The sequence below is a fragment of the Watersipora subatra genome, chromosome 2, assembly GCF_963576615.1.
Source record: "Watersipora subatra chromosome 2, tzWatSuba1.1, whole genome shotgun sequence".
NCBI classification, from domain to species: domain Eukaryota; kingdom Metazoa; phylum Bryozoa; class Gymnolaemata; order Cheilostomatida; family Watersiporidae; genus Watersipora; species Watersipora subatra.
Window position 1 is genome coordinate 40,883,161 of NC_088709.1, and position 15,070 is coordinate 40,898,230.

At 34.7% G+C, this 15,070-nt stretch overlaps 1 protein-coding gene across 1 annotated transcript in view; it reads right to left on the minus strand.

Moving 5' to 3' along the window:
* The window catches only part of LOC137387867 (zinc finger protein 26-like), a 41,734-nt gene extending 35,715 nt beyond the window's left edge, over positions 1–6,019 (minus strand). Inside the window, exons 1-2 of the mRNA XM_068074382.1 lie at positions 6,004–6,019; positions 1,282–1,338 (exon numbers count right to left, since the gene is read on the minus strand). The gene's annotated coding sequence lies outside the window, so the exon portion shown is untranslated. The remainder of the gene's footprint in view (positions 1–1,281; positions 1,339–6,003) is intronic.
* Between the last annotated feature and the right edge of the window lie 9,051 nt (positions 6,020–15,070).

The window sequence follows — 15,070 nt, forward strand, 5'->3', positions numbered from 1 at the left end:
CCATGTTAAAAATAATGCACTTATACTATAGTCTATAATACCGAGCAAGTAGTAGTAAATTTAAGTTTGAGCAATGACATACAGCCCCCATGTATACAGCCCCCATGGGGGCTGTATATCATTGGTTTTAGCTATGCATGTTACATGCACAGCTCAAACTTAATTTATTTCTGTGAACAAAATCTTTTGTACATAAGCATTCATTTACATATCTACTACTACAAAAAAACAACCATGTACAAATGTCTCTGTAAGAAATGCTTGAAAGCATTCCTTTCGGTAGCATAAAAATGCCGTGCGAGCTACCATAACGATCGTTTTTCTCTGCATATTCCAAGTATTATAAAAGTCTAAAAAGTTTACATCCCGTCTATCATCTAAATTATTATTATTCTAATCACACCAAAAATCACTTATGATCGGAGGATCAAATAATATTTTATTTTACTGTTTTGAAAGTCGAGCCGATGTTGACTGGTATTTCCAGCTTTTATTCTTTTTCAAAGAGGCGCGATTTCTTTAGCACAAAGCAACGCCTTTCGGATAATCGTTTCATATTTGAATTTATCGACTAATATCTTGTTGATGATATTTAAAACTTACTAGCATTCATATCCTTTGTTTACCGTTACGAGACGGCAGCTTTATAAACCGTTTCCCCACGCAACCAATAAACGACATTTTGGTCATTTCCCCAGCCAAAATGTTAAAATCAAGCAAAAATGACGTGAATTTCGGGAATTTGAGTCTCAAAAAAATGTACTGCCATGGCAGTAGCTGCAGTATAGGAGGATACGGCCCTGTGTAACATTAGATGATTATTTAGACAGCCTGCCCCATGGTGTTCCTCATCAATCTTTGGATTCGCTTCAATGCAGAAAAGTAGCTCTCTCCTACTGCATTGGTGGCAGGCAAAACCAATACTAGATTAGTGAGCCTCTCCACTTCATCGCCAGTTGCTAGAGCGCAACGTTGCGCTAGAGCGCTAGGTAATTAGTTGTTGGAAATTCCAAGTGAATGAGCTTAGACTGAAATTCTTACTAATTAGCCGCCGAAGATCACTAAAAGGTTGGGGCTACTCAGCTGCCCAGCCGCCTTAGGGAATACGGGCCTGTGAATTTTAGTGGCACGTAATGACTTCCACGATGTACGCAATGCCGATTTCGCAATTTCCGAGATTTTGACAGAAGAAAAGTGCTCCGGATGGTTCCGGAGTCTCCTAATAGGACAATACAGTACTGGTACTCATAATTATCATGAAAAATCCTTCTGTATAATTACCTTCATTACTGTAATTGTTGACTGAAGTATCACCAGGTTCTACTTTCACCTCGATATCTACAATATAAAGTATTGATAATTTACTACCTGAAAACATCGTTTTAGTGGAGCTACACAAAAGGACCAGGCTAAACAGTACTTTAAGCTGATTAAAGCATCACAATAGAATAGTATGTAGTTACAATACACTATGATTCCAGCAGAAATGGTTATAGTAGACATGGGGATATAATATACAGTAAAACCTATATATTTGAATGCCATGGAGTTTTATTTTTCAACCCTTCCTCTATAGTGGCGGTCAAATGAAACTGGTGTTCAAAAAGAGGCTGGCGTTGTATTCTTCAATAAGCTCATCAGAATTTAGGGAAGATGAATTTAACAGTTCTATAGGCGAAGCGAATGTCGTCTATATTGTGCACTTTCCATCGGACTGCGACATTAACCCATTGATAATTTGATATGTTCGCTACAGTATGCAGCCAGAACTGACTCTTTATATGCAATACAAGAGGAGTTATGAGGATCAATCCAAATGAAAGAATTAACTTTTATGACGTAACTTAGTAATTATTAGTACGATTTGGAGGAGACTTTTCTACTGATAACTTGCTATTATGGAATCATAAAGATCAAATAATGTCAAAGTGGTGGTCAAATGGAGGTGCCGTTCAAATAAAGGTGGCATTCCAATAGAAGTGGCATTCAATTAGAAGTGTTAAGGTATGTTTACAGAGAACATAGCTATACTAGACACCCCTATAAAAAAGATAACAATAGCAGACAGACTTATATAAGCTATATACTTATACAGCTTCTATATATATATACTGCTTATATACTAGCTGTGCTACCCGCAATGCCGGATAATAAAAAAGTCTTTGGACAGAAAATTGATTTTTATTTAACATACAGCAACATTTGCCATTCTAACTTTCAAACTACATATCATGAGGAAAGTGTTTTGCGTAATTGAAATAAATTAAGAGAGAAAATAAAAACAACTTTAAAGGTTTTCAAGCTTTGTCAAACAACTCTTAAGCATCATATCATGAGGAAAATGTTTCATGCAGGTCAAATGAATTAAAAAAAAAGCGACTATAAAAAGTTAAGATGTAAATGTGAAATAATTAGCAAGTAATAGCTACATGAAGTCGGATCTGCTATGATTACAATAAAGGATGTATCAATAATGATGCAATTATTATGAGCTGAGAAAACAAAATAAAAATCCTAAATATGTTGAATTAATAACAACTATTCTTGCATAGAAGTGTGAGTTTAAAAAAGGTTACTGTTCCATCAGAAGATATCCATCAAAACTTTGAATATGGCGATACTATTACCTCTCGATACTGGTACAAATGTGAAAATGAGATATCGAACTTTGTCTGACCGAAAGAAGAGAGAATGTTGAGGCTTTGCCACGGAGACGATATAATTATCCGCGCGAGAAGAATTGGCCTTGACTCCAGATATAGTAATTGAACCTCATGAAAGATATTTTTTAACAGAAGCATCATAACGCATGGCCACATCGGCACAATAATCAGCGTACGCTATAGCTATATCTATAGCCAGAATGCATACAGACATACGACATGCTTTGAGAAATATATATATATAGCCATGGATAAAAAGGAAATAGATATAGAGAAAATCACAAAGTGATTTGATAATTTGATTGATAAATAAGAAATAAATGCAGTGAACATGGCTATTAAATGGCTTAAGAAAAAATAGGTATGAATACATATTGGAAAAATTCTTAAAGGTTGACTTGCAACAAAATTCACATTACAGTTATTTGGTATCAAAAGACTCACCCATGTCTTACTCTGCCGTGTTGTAGGTGTAAAATATGTGGAAATGTGACTACAAGCTCTTAAATGCTAAAAAACAAACAGTTAATCGCAGCCATCATGAAACCGCTGTAGATTAGAATCCCTCTCCAAAACGGCTCAAATGGGATGTAGCTGAACAAGATGGCTTCTGTTTACACTTTCATGCAACCTCATTCGTCGAAATATTTTCACAAACATACTTCACGCATTCAATAAAACCATGTCTATTGTCCTTAAAGATGTAGTTGCGTCAAAATTTAAGTTGATCTTAAAAGAAAGCATTTTTTTTTCTCTATCGGTTGATATGTTGTTTGTTGTGTTACGCGATCGCATTGCCAAGATATTTGAAGATTAAAACCGAAAAAATCTGATCACCGTAAAAACGCTCAGGCCACAAAAACGTGCCCAGCCTCGCCAAAAATGATGTCACGCGTTTGGCAACCTCTCTCTATCTCTCGTATTCACATCGGCTATTTGCGATAAAAGTCTAGTCTTACGCGGCTCTATTGGCATATATCTTATTTTGTATTTGCTCGTGTTGGCTAGAATAAAATTTTAAATCCTGCTACAGATGCATTATTATGAATGTTTAAAAGGCCTCAAATAACGAAAATTGAAAGTTTGTTCTACTCACTTTCTCCAAATGTTGTGTAAACATTTGGGTACCGACTACCAATTCTACCGGTCTACGGTAATTCTGTCTAGTCACTTTATGTAGAACGCGGTCTTTGTATCAGCACAGTTCTGCAGCTACCCATATAAACGATATACAGCCTCCCATAAGCCCCGCCCACATTATGTCGCCTATTACCTTTTGCCTACGTACTAGTTTCTTACTACTAGCAAGCCACCTCTTTGAAAAGAATATAGACAGGGATAGAGTTTTAAGGATGAGAAGTCTGCTGCAAACTGGATTTGAACTCACATTCTCCAGTTCTGCGGACACCCATATACCATATCCGATTCACTACAATATTCTGCAAATCATGTTTTGCATTATCTTCAACAATATTATTTTATTATATAATTTTTACAAGCAAAAATATTTTCATCTCGGCATAAAGCTTTTATTAAAAATATTCATCAAGTCGTGGCCACTCACATAGTATTAGCTGATACAATAAGACAAATTCATCTACTGCAACAAACTCAAACAAAACATCATCCAGCACGCATTCAAGTCTTGCTTTCTCCTTTATAGCAGTTTCCACACTGACAAAGCTTCTTCGGCTGGTGGGACGACATAAACATTCTGTAATCAGTAAAACAAGTAAATTTAAACAAAGTAGATGCAATAAATATGTCATTCATAGATATGTCATTCTAAAGCGTATCTATTGACAGCTTCCAAATTGGGAGTTAAATAGATTGCGAGTGTAATTTTAAAAACGAATAAACATTTAATAAAGGCACAAGTACGCCAAGCCAACGATTCGAAGCTTTGGTTCTGGAAATTAAAGATTTGCAATGATCAATCGATTTTACCCACTTCCTACGTGTGAAAATAATTTGTAATCATGACTCTAATTTACCAAAGAAAATTCGAAAAAAATATTATAGCTAGGTAAAACGGCAGATAAGCTATGAAACGATGATTGGAGATAGCAAAGAATTATCATTTTATTAATTAGTATATGTATTTATGACTATAAAAAATATTACATTTACTAAAGTATAGAAGACTCTAAGTTTAATTTACCTCCATTCTGTCTTCTTCTGCAGCAAAACGCTGCTGACGCCTGTCAGCTTTGGCCATAGGCTGTCTACTCTAATCTTTTACTAAACGTTGCTCAGATAACTCTGAGTAGCGGTTGCTCGAACTTGAAGCCATTTTAAAACTATGTATAACTTAGTAATTGTTGAAACGCGTTGAATCAGTAACGATGAGCACGAATTCTCTAGCGATGAGAATCTTCGAGATCACAGACAACGCGTTTTACGAGTGATAACATTTATTACGGTCTATATAAAAATTTCGCGATCGTGATTGGCTAACGAAGCGACCTCATATTTATCGCTCGTGGTTTCGTTTCAGAAAACAAGCTAGTGACGTCACGAAATTGGCACCCGCTGGAACGTGAGCTTTTTAAAAGAGGGCCTCATTCAAACGCATATATCTCTAGACAGGGTTGGTCTACAAAGACAAAAATGGCATCAAATTGTAGCTGATGTTTTAGCCTTTTATGGGTCCTAATTTCATTTTTGACGCAACTACATCTTTAAGCGTCTATTTCATCATCATTGTAATGCTGTCACTTTGAGCACTGATATCTCAAAACTTACCGTAAAAATTAGTTTAATTTTCTAACCTTAGCTCGAAAGAGTGCATATCATTGTCTGATAATCATGAGAAGCCTGTTAGTCACCTGTGATAGTTGAAAAACGCTGCAGAAATTGTTCGCGCCATTTGGCAGGAAGTATGGGTCACATGATCAGAATACGACTAGATGATTAGACCAAGCCGAAACAAATTTGTAAAATAGCAAATATCTATATTTGATGCGGGCTTTTCGGTAAAACCTGAAGTGTTTGTCATAAAATAGTGCTACGAGAAGTTTTATATTGAGCCTTTTATTGGCCTTCCAATTCACATGAGAACATCACGTGTCAAACAATAACCAAATCGCTTGACTACGTCAGAGAAATAAATGTATTCCAATATACGGCGGTTTCGTGATGGCGACGATTAACTGTTCGATTTTGAGCTTTTAAGAGCTTGTAGTCACATTTCCACATATTTTGCACCTACAACACAACAAAGTAAGACATGGTGAATCTTTTGATACCAAATAACTGTAATGTGAATTTTGTTGCAAGTCAACCTTTAAGGCCAATAATCTTCATAATATACATAGTTTAGTAGAACTCTCTAACTAACCTGTTGGATAGAGACAGTCACTCGAACCCTCTGCTTCAGGGTCCAATTTTACTAACACAGTTTTCATTGCAGACATTATATGGAGATATCAGTTTCTCTAAATAAGAAAAGAGTGTAAGACTAGATTAGGTAAAAATCATGTTTGAACGCCACCTCTATTTGACACCCACTACAAGAGAAAGGTTGAAAAATAGAGCTCCACCCTCCATTTGAACACTACCTCTATTTGACTGCCACTTTGACTATTTTTGATTTTTGTGAACTTATAATACCAAGTGATCAGTAAAAGTGTCCAAAAAATCGTATTAATAATGAATCGTTTACATTATTAACAATCAATTCTCTGTTTGTCCAACTCCAAAGCTTTTCGCTTTTTTGTTGTTAAAACTTTGAAAGCAACCCCATAAAAACAACTAATATCTGTCTCTGGCTAATATTAGTTCCTTGTTTATCGCGGTCTGTTCACTTCGAAGTAGCCTGCATATATATAAAAAAGTTTAAATTTACGATGATAGATGAACTTTCAAAGCAAAGCCATAGAAATAATTACTGTCTCAGGCTAATAGTAGTTTCTTGTTTAACGCGGTCTTAAAACTTCGAAAAACATGCATAAAAACGGTTTGCAAATTTTAGGGCAAAGGTTACGCTTAACGAGCAAAGCTTTTACGTGTCGCATTTGTGCTAAGTGCAGCGAGTGAAAGTTTTTCTCTGCCAAAAAATTGTTTGAACGCTAATATCGGCTAGTTAAGCAGTGCAGAATAAAAGTTGGGGCCAGAAAATATTGTGGAAAGTGTTGGACCACTAGAAGATGTTCGTTTCATCAAAAGCAACAATCAGAACGTAACAATCCGAGCAAACGATGCAAATATGTTTGTTTTAAAAACGTTAATTTTTGTTTTTGCGTGTAATATAAGTGCGGTTTATTTATGTCACTTTTTCATGAATATACAGGTATAGCTGTATAATTTGATAGATTATCATTATGTAACTTATTAATATGCAGATTTATAGCATGTTATTTAATAGCTTCCTTGCAGCTATCTTCACATGGCTTACAGTGGATCGATGCTCGGAACTCCACTTCTATTGCACATAACAAGCTAGTTTTGGCTGCAAACTGTAGCAAACATATTTATGAGTGCAATTAACTTTTATACAACATTGTTAAATATAATGAATATATAGAGACATATAAAATGAAAATATGTATTCAAATTTAAAATGAGACAAAAATTGAAAATGCCAACAAATTTGCAACGGAGGACGCAGGCTATAATATCATCGCAGGTCAATATGAAGCAATAGATATCAACTGGTAGAGGTATTTCTCGGTGTGCCGATGCATATTTATTAAGAAATCTTTGACAAGTTGGAAGGAAGTTGGCAGATTTATTGCATCCAAAAGGTGTAATATCGCTCCACCAGAAAAAGAAAGCAAAACATAAGCGACATTCACTTCTCTCATAATAGGGCTAAACTTATTTTCCCAAAATTTTGATGAGCCATTTGAGAAATACAACGCATACCTCTATTTGAACGCCGCCTCCAATTGACCGCCACTATAGAAGAAGGGTTGAAAAATAGAGCGCCATGGCATTCAATTAGAGGTTTTACGACGTATTGATTTGAGGATCATCGATGGTGATTGGTTGGACTCAACCTGTCAAAACTACTATCTAACAATACAGTGACAAAATAATATTTCCATGTTTTGATATATCTTGGCAGTCTCAGTGTTTTATACTTTTAGCATTACAGTTACTGATCTTTTTGGCTTATACTGACCTTCCCTTTTTAGCAGTATAACTGCTTTAATATTGATAAATTTGTTATATTATTCGATAAACAATGTATACAGCATTATAATAATTGTCAAGTAATGTAAGCTCCAAAACGGCTCTAAAACCAATTGGATTGATTCAGAGCTGTAGGTTGTAAAGTATGAATACAACAAGAGAAAACAACTTTTGGAGCTAATAGGTAGTAAACAGGGGTAGTGCAATCACTGCAGAAGGATCGACCTGACATGTGATCTGTGTAGAACTAAACACAAAATCTCAGAAAAAATATGGTGTATATGCTAAATGCTGTGAACAGGGATGCTCTAAAGTTAGTACCAGAAATCACCATGATTACCTTAGATGCTAACTCCTACTGTACACTAATTTATATAACCAGTTTACACCAGAACCGTGTTTTTCAGGCATGTCACTCGTATGTATGAATCCAGTCTTGTTAGCAATATCTTATAGAGTACTTTCAAGTTAGGTAGGCAAATAAGTAATAAGAATAGAACCAATATCTGAACATTACTAAATTGGGTTTAATAGTATTCCATTCTTGTTTTGTTATTGCTATACAGGCATTGATAATTCTGCTCTTGTCAAACTGTTGGCTATCCAAGTACGGGATCTCAAATTGTTGGATATATATATATATATTTCTAAAAGTTGGTCATATATGTGCTATTCCAGCTATAGCTATTAAAATCTTGGAATTAAAATTCCGTGTTTGGATGGATTTGAACTCACTACGAATGCATCCGTAAGTTTTTTATCCAGACGCTCTCTCATTGAGCTTACAAGGCGTCATAACCAGAGTTGAGTATGTCATCAAAATAAAGGGATTCCAACCTATGACCGGTTTTTTAAACTGTTTGTTTTTGGGCTTTTAAGAGGTTGTAATCACATTTCCACATATTTGGAACCTACAACACAGCAGAGTAAGACATGGTAAACCTTTTGGTACTAAATAACTGTAATGTGAATTTTGTTGCAGGTCAACATTTAAGAAATATTTTTCGTAAGGTTCAATTACTATATCTGCGTTCAAGGCCAATTCTTCTCGCGCAGATAAATGTGTCATGATCACAGAAACCATGGTTAAGTCGGGATTATAAGATTTAGAGTTTCCTGCATTAACAGAAGGAGAAAATTCTCACAATTATTTTGCAAAAATTTTTTTGATTCTAGCTTAATTACAACAGATTTTATGGTCAATAAACGGAATGCATGTTTACCATCAGTGCGAAAACCTAGTTCCGAGAAAACTGGTGTTAAAGTCTGAGAAACGAAAACTGATGCACAGTTTTGTTTACATTTCAAAACGTCATAGCAACCAATATTAAGAGGTTGTGATATTTATCTAGATTTCTGTCTTTATATCAAAAAAATTATGCTGAATTTAAAAACCTAAACAGATTTTGGCTGGTTGTCATAGAAATGGCTGTATATCTATAAGAGAATGTATTACCTAATTTTGCAGATATTAAAAACGGCTTGGCAGTGCCGCGATATTGAGCACGACCATAGTATGATCAACAAAATGTTAAAAAAAAAATAACAGTAACATATTGCACATCATCGGTCCCTCTATACTTTGATCTTGCAAATTCGAATAATTTTTCTTTTAATCAAATCTTATAAAATCAAATAATTATTCTTATAATTAAATATTGTAAAAATCTTATATGAATGGTTAGGAATATATCATGGTCATTCCCTTTACTTATACTGCTTTTGGCATCAGTTGGAATACCAAAGTACTCATTATAAGTGTCCAAAATGTCAGAATTATCCTTCAAATCAACAAAAAAGAAACGATTACGTTTTTCGGACGCCATTTTTCAGTACTTCCTGTTTAGCATAGCAACGGTTTTAAGGGGTTTTTCCGAGGTTTTAAGACATTTATTATCTAAACTGACTTCAGATTCAGAAAGATCACTCTTTGATTGGTCCAGAAGCAAAAGTTACAAAAATCCTTACCAAAATTATAAATTCAGTTAGTGCAACTTTAAAGTCGAATAACTCAACTTCGTGATTTGCGACTTAACCATGGTTTCTGTGACCGCGACCCAAATATATTATTTCCGTGGGAAGAGCCTCAAAATTCTCTATCCGTTCGTTCAGACAAAGACTGTACGATATCTCATGTTCAAAGTTTTGATAGATAGCTTCTGGTGGAACAGTAACCTTTTTTGTACACACACACTTTTATGCAAGAATTGTTATTATTAATTAAACATATTCAGGATTTCTATTTTGTTTACTCAGTTCATATTAATTGTAACATTACCGAATCATCTTATATTGTAATCGCAGCAGAACAGATTTAATTTAGCTATTACTTGCTAATTACTTCACATTTCCATCTAAACCTTTTTATAGTTGTTTTATCTTCTTTATTAGATTTCCACAAAACATTTTCCTAATGATATATAGTTTGAAAGTTACAGGTGTTTGACAATGTTTAAAAACTTTCAGTTGTTTGAATTTTCTATTAAATTATTTCAACTACACACAAAATTTTCTCATGATATGTAGTTTGAAAGTTAGAATTGCAAGTGTTGTTATATGTTAAATACAAATCAATTTTATGAGCAACACCAGGTAGTACAGCTAGTTCAAGTATAATAATAAGTAGTAGTAATAAAAAGTGTTTATCACAACTTATACAACATTTACCGTTATAATTTTATATGCAGGGTTTTTTCTGTATGAGCTAAAAGTTTAATTATATTTAGTTATACACATATTTATAGCATTTTTAGGAAAGTCCGGGCACATATTTTCTTGTAGTAGTTCAAACGTATTAGCTGAAGCATGTGTACCGTACTTTTTGGACTATAAACAGCACCCCTATATAAGCCGCATCTGCTTTATTTTCCAAAAAACGATAATAAAACAATACATAGGCCGCACCTTTGTATAGGCCGCAGAACTCAGGATGGTGCTTTTTAACACGGCAGCTATTTTGCTGGTTAAAACGGAACGGTGTCTAACGGCACTGTTTCATATTAACCGACGCTTTTTAACCTAGTGCCTAAAGGAACAGTATCGTTAGGCATTGTTTTGTATTTTCTTTCATCGCTAGAGGCGCACTAACCGTAGATTATGATTAATGCGCCCTAGCGGTCAAAGAAAAAGCCACAGAATAGCCGCACCCTTATATGAGCCGCATGGCTCAAATCATCAGAAAAAAGTAGCGGCTAATAGTCCGAAAAGTACGGTATTTTAACCACCATTAAAATTGGTAGGTGTAACAAGTATGTGCACAATTATTCCATATAATGGCAAGTAAGCTGTGGCCTGTCAGTAGAACTGAGGTTTCCAAGTTCAATTCCAGTGCAAAGCAGGTTTTTCCATTCTTAAAACTTTGGCGCTATAACTGGACATTTGGACGACAGACTAACAAATGACAAATAAACATTAAAACTATATGCACTGTATATAGATGGAAATGTAGTTTCAGTTTTATCCATCCATGTATAATGCTTTGAATTTTGTGATTCCATGTCTAGGGCAGATTAACACTTGTCATTAGTAAATGAAGTCCATGAACATCCTCCTATTGTCCACAAACTCAAAACTACAGGACAACAAAGGCTGTTTCTGGAGTTTACTTATAATCTCCTACTTTCTACCTAGTGTGTACTTTTTAATATTAAACAAATCCTTCATCCGTCAGTCCCAAGATATTCCCTAGTATTGAATGATGTAGGCTATACTGGATTTCTATTTATAACGCAAAAAGTTTTTAGTTTTAGAGTTTCTTTAAAATATTATAAAAATTGTTTCAATTTGGCTTGAAATTTGGATTGAGTTTAAGCATGTTGCTATACATTTGAAGGAACATTGGTGCTGCTACTAGTAAACTCATCTAAAGGGAGGCGTAATAGCAATCAACAAAATATTTTTGCAAACATCAATATAAAAAACTGCTTTAATTTGGAGTAGTTTACGCATGTGTGTCATGCTCATGAAGGAACACTAGTGCTGCTCAATCACAAATGCATATCCGTATCGTTATAAGTATTTAATTAACTATAAACTAAGCTATATGGTCTGTAAAACTTAGTAATCTGTTCATGGCATTAATACATCCTCACAATTGTATGTCTGGAGATTCTGTCGAACTTCTATAGAAATAGCCTAAATTACGTCACCGATAGCCTATTAACTTGCAACAACAAATTGGTGAGTATTGGCACTGTTCCTACAGTTTTAAATACTCATAGTAAAAACGTAAGTCAAATTATGGTAAGCGTTATTTTGAAATTCAAAAACTAAAACAATAAATACCGCGTTGTGATTTGTTAACTGCCTTGTGGTAAAATCTATCTCAAAATACAAACACAGTGCGTGCAGAGTATATTACTGCTGCAATAAATACGACAATAGACCACATTTCCGGATTTCTGATACATATACTAGTATGCAATGGATGAAACGCTAACAATCTAGTCTAGTCTACTATATTATCTCATTGGCGCCCGGATGGGTGCATTATAGAGATGTCATTATGTACCAGTATTTTTTTTTCTTTTACGAGACAAACAAATAAACGACTTGATTAAATCAATAAGACAATTAATTATGCAAGTTAAACGGTAACTGGACTTTTGGGCGACAGTCATCAGGGCGACAGACACTTAGGCGACACTTTCGGTTCGAAAGGCGACAACTTCAGACGGAAAGGCGACACGGCAGACAAACCGGCGACAATTCTAGACTAAAAGGCGACAAATTGGTTTGCTGTTTGGTTGAAGGCAAGGTAATGTACTGACAAACTATGAGATGCTGTCGTTGTGTGCTATGCTTACGTATATTTTTGAAACGTAGCCTTGAAAATGTTATTATTTTTTTTACAGACTTTTTTATAAATCGAAATTGCAACATGTATTTTTAAACGCCATTGGTGGGATTGGGATTTCTCTAATTATGCTAGCCCAGACAATTAACAAAATATTAAGGTTTTTTTCTAAAAATGCATCTAGCTTATTCAATTAAAACACCAAAACTTGTTTTTGTATCAGCATGTTTGTTCAAAATTGTTCGAAAAGTCACGTTCTCGGCTGAATTGTCGACAATCTTGTCTCTGATTATTGAAACTTTAGAGTTATCCCTTCTCTGATTGTTGAAACTTTAGAGTTATCTTACCTCGAAAAGAAATAGTTTTATGGTTTCGATCGTCAAAATTCTCCGTAACTGGGAGAAGAGTTTGCTCTTTGTGTGAGATGAAAAGACAATTCCCTATTATTGTAATTTCTCATTTACTTGTGGAAATAATGATTTCCTTATCCTTGTTTCTTTACAATTATGATAATAATTCAATGTCATTATAATGCAGACTCAATAGGCTAAATTGCGGTTCACACGGAGCTATTTTTGTTGAGATTTTATTTGAGTATGAAGAGTGAAGGCTTTTTCTGACATAGGTGTCTAAGATATATCCATATTTTACTAACTTCTGCAGCTTGTTGCAAGAAGACTAAACAGCATCACAGAAAGCTTATGGAGAAATGATCCACTCCAAAGCATAGAAATCAATTGGTCCTGATGCCATGTTACCCTAGAGTCACTTGAGATATTTGACCGAATTACCCTTGTCACAGATCCCGATGGCACACACAACCTGTAGTTTGAGACAATGAGGAGTGATCAACACCTCAAAGACCTTTGTGATATATACTCAGTTGCAGGTTAATGCTGCCATGTACCACATCATATACTATATTTTGCATTTTAACACGCTCTATGAATCTTTTTTATATGCGACTATTTTAACAAAAGACAGACTTCAGAAAAGATGGGAAGATATTACATAGACAGCCATTGGCTTGAACTTTAATAACAACTTTATTAAATAGTGGTGTAGGGAATTTCCTGCAATTATTTTTGTGTATGATTGGAAGTGCAAGTGCATTCGAGAACCTGCGAGTCACTGTGTACAATTATACTCCTGTAATTCAAATTATCTTTTCATGTAAGTTTTAGAATTAGTAGAAAGTAATATTCAGTTGCCAATTTATAACCGTGAACCTGATCTCGTCATTCTAGATAGGAAAGAGAAGTTCTGTCGCTAGATGGGTTTATCTACATACTATAAATCAGAATAAAGTCATTGTAAAAAAAATTAATGCTGCAAACTATTGATATACGTATTTTTGAAAGTTATATATGATAAAAATCAGCTTTACTATTTGTATAAATATACCAAAAAGCAAATTTATTAAAATGTATAAAGCTAAACTCATATGTATGTATTTATTTTCATACTGCAATCAGAACAAGAATATACATTAATTTGAGATCTACTACTGAGGGTCCTAATACATGATACATGAGCCAAAGGTAGTATAATGACTCATCAACAGCGGTATGCTAGTGACTCAAGAATGCATCGCTTCAAAGGGGTTGAAAAAGTTGGTACCTCTATGATGTCATAAATTAGGCGGTAAGGAATCTCAGACTCTTGCCACACTGATAAGCATCTTGCCAGTTTTTCCAAGCATTCAAGGAAGGAAGTGAAAAAGAAAATAGTGACTGGCTAAATGACTTCTGAGCGTGTTGACAGACTCTAAAGTTAAATTTGTAGAAAAGGATGAACAGAAGAATAGTTGGGCGATCAAAGACAGATTAATCTCAGCAGTTTTTTTAAATAACAACTATCTCAATTAAATAAATATTTGGTACATTCATTAATACAATATGAAATTCTACTGTGTGCAAAAGAATAGTGTAATCAGATTAATGGCATTAATGAGGATATAAGCAGGTAATAGATGCCAAGGAAGTAAGGTGGAGCAAGGTGTAAAAAGTATGCTAATGCAAGATTTCCGATCTGGGCATCAATAAAGTTGGTGTCTTGTTAGTGTTCACTACTAATTCACAACAACATAACAGGCCATAGCAGGACTTAATATTTTGAATTAATCCTGCCCGCAGAATTGTCGCCTCAATGTCCAGAATTGTCGCCTGTTTGTCCGCTGTGTCGCCCTTCCGCCTGAAGTTGTCGCCTTTCGAACCGAAAGTGTCGCCTAAGTGTCTGTCGCCCTATTGACTGTCGCCCAACCGTCCATAATTCAGTTAAACAAGTCAATAAAGACAGAAAATAAGGGGTTTTTGGTCTATTATAAGACGATTGCTTCAAGAGAGCAACACTCGTAACAACTAACACTCGTAATCTAGGCCTACGCGTAAACTAAGCAGCATTTTCATTATTTAAGGCCACACAATAGATGTAAAGCTAAGCTTCATTTTGACACAAATTAAAATAATAAAACCAA